Raw genomic sequence first — 5,894 nt, forward strand, 5'->3', positions numbered from 1 at the left:
TATGTATGTATATTTGGGAGTCTCAGCAGAAGTACCGAAAAGCCGAAACAAATTGACATCTTGGGATATTAAGCAAGAAGTGCACAAGAGAAACGGTTACCCAAATAAATTTTACTGCCGAACATAAATTAGGGGTGTGGTAAATTTCGTATTCAAACTATTCAAGTCAAATGCAATTGCCGTTATTAGTGGAGAGCTCGAGCAACTTGGGAATGTCTTAAGAAAAGAATCTCCCTTCAAGTTCAGATAATAACAAGAGGGCAACTAATATTTTCGAAAATGTTTAATACCTTTTAGATATTTAAAGTTTTTTTAATTTTTTTTTAATTATTGCAAACGTAGATGCAATTGTTGACACTGCAACTAGTTACACATAAACTAACGAGCAGTACAATTTTAGTAACATAAAGAAACATTTCTGAAGAGTTTTTCATAGTCCTTCCTTAAGTTAACAGCCATCTTGCCAGATCATGTGGTTTGATTTGATGGAGTCGTCGGGTTAGGCCTGAGGTATTGAGGAGTTTGTTAGCTTCCTTATTCACTTGCCTTTGAGGCCCCTCCGGCAAGTGGGCTTCTGCTTGTTTTTTAATTTCTTCAGCGACTGTAGGATTCTTGGGGTCGCGATGAACATCTTTATCGCGAACAAATCAAGGTAAATTGAGAATATCTCCAAGGATTTTATTCTGGAGTCGTTGAGGTATATTTATATAATATTACTTTGACTAGCGCAACCCCATTGCGCGCCATAGGACCATACAGGCTTTATAATTTGTTTGTATATAGATATTTTGTTATATATGGATAGCTTTGATCTTCGTCCAATGAGCCATTTCATTTTTATTACCTTCAGATGCATTTCATGCCGTTAAAATTTTTTATGCTCCTTCCATCGAAGCTTAGCATCGAGCGTTATGGCAAGGTATTTTGCAGTGTTTGCATATGGAATTGCGGCACCTAGCAATATTATTGGATACTGATTCACTTTTTTGTTGGTGAAGTTTACTTGAACTGACTTGGCATTGTTCAATTTTATGCGCCAAGTCTTTGCCCATTCGTCAATAGCATTTACTGCAATTTGAAGTTTGGCTGCAGCTTCCTTCGCACTTTTTACAATTCCTAGGATGGCAGTGACGTCGGCAAAAGTGAGTGGCGATCAAGCTATTTGGGGGTATCAACAAGTTTCTGTTATTAGTTCATAGATGTCGCTGAGAGTATTTTAAACCTTCCCAAAAGTCTTGTTTTTTTCGCCTGTCATCTGTCAACAATATTCAGTTCATTGTTTGTTACGTTTCATACAGCAATGCATTTTTGTCGCTCCTAAAAATATTGAAATTCGTGCCTTCAAACTACGATTTGCGGACATCGTTGATTTTCTGTCATCAATTGAAGAAAAACGCTTCTCAAGCTCATCAAATGCTTATACATAGAAGCTTATGGCGACATGCTCTAATTCCGGAATGGTGATTTTAGCGTAGAGAACGAGGACCGTGGCCGCCCACCGAAAAAGTTTGAGGACGCCGAATTGCAAGCATTGTTGGATGAAGATGATGGTCGAAAGCAAGAAATGATGGCAGAGCAGTTGAGAGTGACCCAAAAACCCATTTCCAAACGTTTGAAAGACATGGGCATGATTTTAAAAGTCGGATGATGGGTGCCGTATGAACTGATATAATGATGAACTGTGATAATGCACCGCCACATCGAACAAGAGCGACCCGGGAATTGGTGGAGCCGTACGATTGGGAACCTCTGGTGCATGCGGCTTACTCACCAAACTTGGCGCCTTCCGATTATCATTTGTTTGCATCGATGGGCCACGCACTTTCCGAGCAGCGCTTCAATTCTCACGCAGAACCTAAAAATGGCTCGATGATTAGTTTGCGGCCAAAGACGGCCAATTTTTTTGGCTGAGAGATGGGAAAAATGTATCGCTAGGGATGGCTATTATTTTCAAGATTAAATTTGTAACCATTTTTTTGTTAATAAACTTTTGAAATTGAAAAAAAAGTCTCATTTCATAGGTATGTATAGAAGGTATAGGAGCCGACGAAGGATGCACACCTGCATTTATTTCTTCAAGGTTAGAGTATTCGTTTCCTTGTTTAACGCGAAAGTATGGTTCGCTCAGATTCTACTTTAGGAGGACGCAAAAATCATTTGGAAGGCAAGGCAAGCCCACGTGCGACGTCCAGGAATACTGCTGAGCACACGTTATTCTCTTCAAAAGATCTTAAGCTTGAAAGCTTCATTGATTCATTTTTAATAAAATGTATTTCATTATTGAATTCTTGTGATGCTTTGTTTAGTTTGGTTTTCTCACTGGGGGAACGAGTTTGTTGCCATTTTTGGAGTAATTTTTTGTTTGTTTGTGATGAGTTGCTTAATATCTTTGGGGTAGTTAGCTCCAGTTGTTTTCCTTTTGAAATTGGGTGTACTCATCCCGGCGGCTTTCTGAATTTCTTGAACAAACCTTTGGACTTCTTCTCCTAACCCAAGTGAAAAATATTATTAAGTAAACGACATTTTGCATTATTTGGTGTTCATGCCCGCAGTGGGTTTCGCACCGGAGTGATGGCGGAAAAAAAAGGAAAATAATAGTAAAATTTCACTGTAACGCTTATAAATTTGAAGTGTTAAAAAAAAATTTACACTATTAGTTTGCTACTTTCGGGTTCAAAAAAATTTTTTCCTAAATTGAAAATTTTTAAAACTTGAAGTATACTTTAGTTCATATTGAACACCGTGTGAAGTGAATTCTTGCCAATTTTGAGCCAACTCCAGATAAGTTTTCAAATAAAATATACCACCATTTCAAAATTTACAACTTTTGCAAGAAGCTGCGATGCACTTCGAGGAGGATTCCACTGAAAAATTATAGTTCGTATGAGAAATCTCTCTCCCACTATAAATGCAACACCGAATTAGTAGTAGACTGCTTGGGTAACAGTAATATTAGCCTTTGCTCTCACAAGGACATCAACCAGCCGGGCAAAGACACCTTCCCTCCTTAGTTCGTCATCTTCAGAGAAAACAGTTCTCATCCGAGGACTTGTGTAAATTTTCGTTGGAAGACTTTTACGTGGAGGGGCCCAGATCCAGCGCACAACCAGATACCATGGGATGCATCGCCTTCTCACATTGGCCCGCTCTCAAAGGGATGTTCGGTAGCTACACAGAGGATATTTGGGGGTAACTCGGAAGTTGTGAGCAGAAGCATGAGCCACTCCGAAGTGAATGGCAATCAGGAACTTCCCCACTTGCGTGGACTTTTACACACGGAACCATCCTGCGTTGTGCTGTTTAAACACATTCTAAGTTTTTCGTAAGTAAACCGATTCATAAATGTGAAATGTGATGTACCCGGGATCAACCAATCAGCTGATTCTTACAAACTCGCTGAGAGCCGGTTAACAGTCTGATCTGGGCCACACCTTCTGAATTGCATTCAAGATGTCGAACAAGTACAAGAAAAATTAACTTAAGGATGTTGAAATATTTGAGGAATATGCAAAGACAATTTGACAGCCTCTAAACGCATATAGTAAGTTTTTTATGAATGATTGAATACTACAAGACTTCTTTAGAAAGTCACAAAAAAAAATACACAAGTAGAAAATATAGGCAGCCTCTTAGAGAATTAGTTTCGCCATATCTAAGTACTTCGTGACTGTTTCTGAACTAATATAAAACAGATTAAGGATGACACAGTTGGTGCCCGGTTTAGCGCAAGCAGCGTCGGCATCAAACCCATAGCTAAAATCCCAAAATCGGTCATCTCTCGTACTTGGTCAGCCAGCTTATGCGAAGAGTCACTGGTTCGACTCACGATGGAAGAATTCAGAATCACAAGTTTCCAAGAGAGATGATCAAATTTACAATGTAATTGTAACAGCTCACGCGTTTGTAATAATTTTTTTTATAGTAATACCTATTATAATTGGAGGATTTGGAAATTGATTAGTACCTTTAATATTAGGAGCACCTGATATAGCATTTCCACGAATAAATAATATAAGATTTTGATTATTACCCCCTTCTCTTACACTACTACTAGTAAGTAGTATAGTAGAAAACGGAGCTGGTACAGGATGAACTGTTTACCCTCCATTATCATCTCTAATCGCTCATGGAGGAGCTTCAGTAGATTTAGCTATTTTTTCACTGCATTTAGCTGGAATTTCATCAATCCTAGGAGCAGTAAATTTTATCACAACAGTAATTAATATACGATCTACTGGTATAACATTTGACCGAATACCTTTATTTGTATGAGCTGTGGTATTAACAGCACTATTATTACTTTTATCTTTACCAGTACTAGCTGGTGCAATTACTATATTATTGACTGATCGAAATTTAAATACATCTTTTTTTGATCCTGCTGGAGGAGGAGATCCAATTTTATATCAACATTTATTTTGATTTTTTGGTCACCCAGAAGTTTACATTCTAATTTTACCTGGATTTGGAATAATTTCTCATATTATTAGTCAAGAATCAGGTAAAAAGGAAACATTTGGTTCTTTAGGAATAATCTATGCAATAATAGCAATTGGACTATTAGGATTTATTGTATGAGCCCATCACATATTTACTGTTGGTATAGACGTAGACACACGAGCATATTTTACATCAGCTACTATAATTATTGCAGTACCAACAGGAATCAAAATTTTCAGTTGATTAGCTACACTACATGGAACTCAATTAAATTACTCACCAGCAATACTATGAGCTCTAGGATTTGTCTTCTTATTTACAGTAGGAGGATTAACTGGAGTAATACTTGCTAATTCATCTGTAGATATTATTTTACACGATACTTATTATGTAGTAGCACACTTCCATTATGTATTATCTATAGGAGCAGTATTCGCAATTATAGCTGGATTTATTCACTGATACCCTTTACTTACTGGGTTAAATATAAACCCTAGATGACTAAAAAGTCAATTTATTATTATATTTATTGGAGTAAATTTAACATTCTTTCCCCAACATTTCTTAGGACTAGCAGGTATACCTCGACGATATTCAGATTATCCAGATGCATATACAACATGAAATATTATCTCAACTATTGGATCTTCTATTTCATTATTAGGGATTTTATTTTTCTTATTTATTATTTGAGAAAGTATAATTTCCCAACGACAAGTTATTTACCCTATACAACTAAGTTCATCAATTGAATGACTTCAAAATACCCCTCCCGCTGAACACAGTTATTCTGAATTACCACTTTTAACTAATTTCTAATATGGCAGATTAGTGCAATGGATTTAAGCTCCATATATAAAGTATTTCACTTTTATTAGAATTATAATTATAAAGTAAAAATTTAGTTTAATCTATTTATTTAGTAAATTCTTAATTATATATACACATATAATATACACATAATGACAACATGAACAGCCCTCGGCCTTCAAGATAGTGCCTCTCCCTTAATAGAACAATTATCATTTTTTCACGACCATACACTTATAATTTTAGTAATAATCACAACTTTAGTAGGTTATTTAATATTTATATTATTTTTTAATTCATACACAAATCGAAACCTACTACATGGACAAACTATTGAAGTAATTTGAACAATTCTGCCAGCTATTATTCTATTATTTATTGCTTTTCCTTCTTTACGACTTTTATATTTAATTGACGAAATTAATGAACCTTCAGTGACTCTAAAAGCTATTGGGCACCAATGATACTGAAGTTATGAATATTCAGATTTTATAAATGTAGAATTTGATTCATATATAATCCCAACAAATGAATTAACAGCAGATAGATTCCGAAATTCATACACGTTTGTTAAGGAAAAAGGTATGTAATGGAACAAAGTTTAAAAAATTTAGCAAATTTTTATCCAAAATAAGTACGACAGA

At 35.8% G+C, this 5,894-nt stretch overlaps 1 pseudogene; it reads left to right on the top strand.

Annotated features, from left to right (window-relative positions):
• Positions 1-1,121: 1,121 nt before the first annotated feature.
• On the top strand, positions 1,122-5,311 carry LOC128861930 (cytochrome c oxidase subunit 1-like; annotated as a pseudogene).
• Positions 5,312-5,894: the final 583 nt, after the last annotated feature.

Source organism: Anastrepha ludens, chromosome 4 (genome assembly GCF_028408465.1).
Source record: "Anastrepha ludens isolate Willacy chromosome 4, idAnaLude1.1, whole genome shotgun sequence".
Classification (NCBI taxonomy): domain Eukaryota; kingdom Metazoa; phylum Arthropoda; class Insecta; order Diptera; family Tephritidae; genus Anastrepha; species Anastrepha ludens.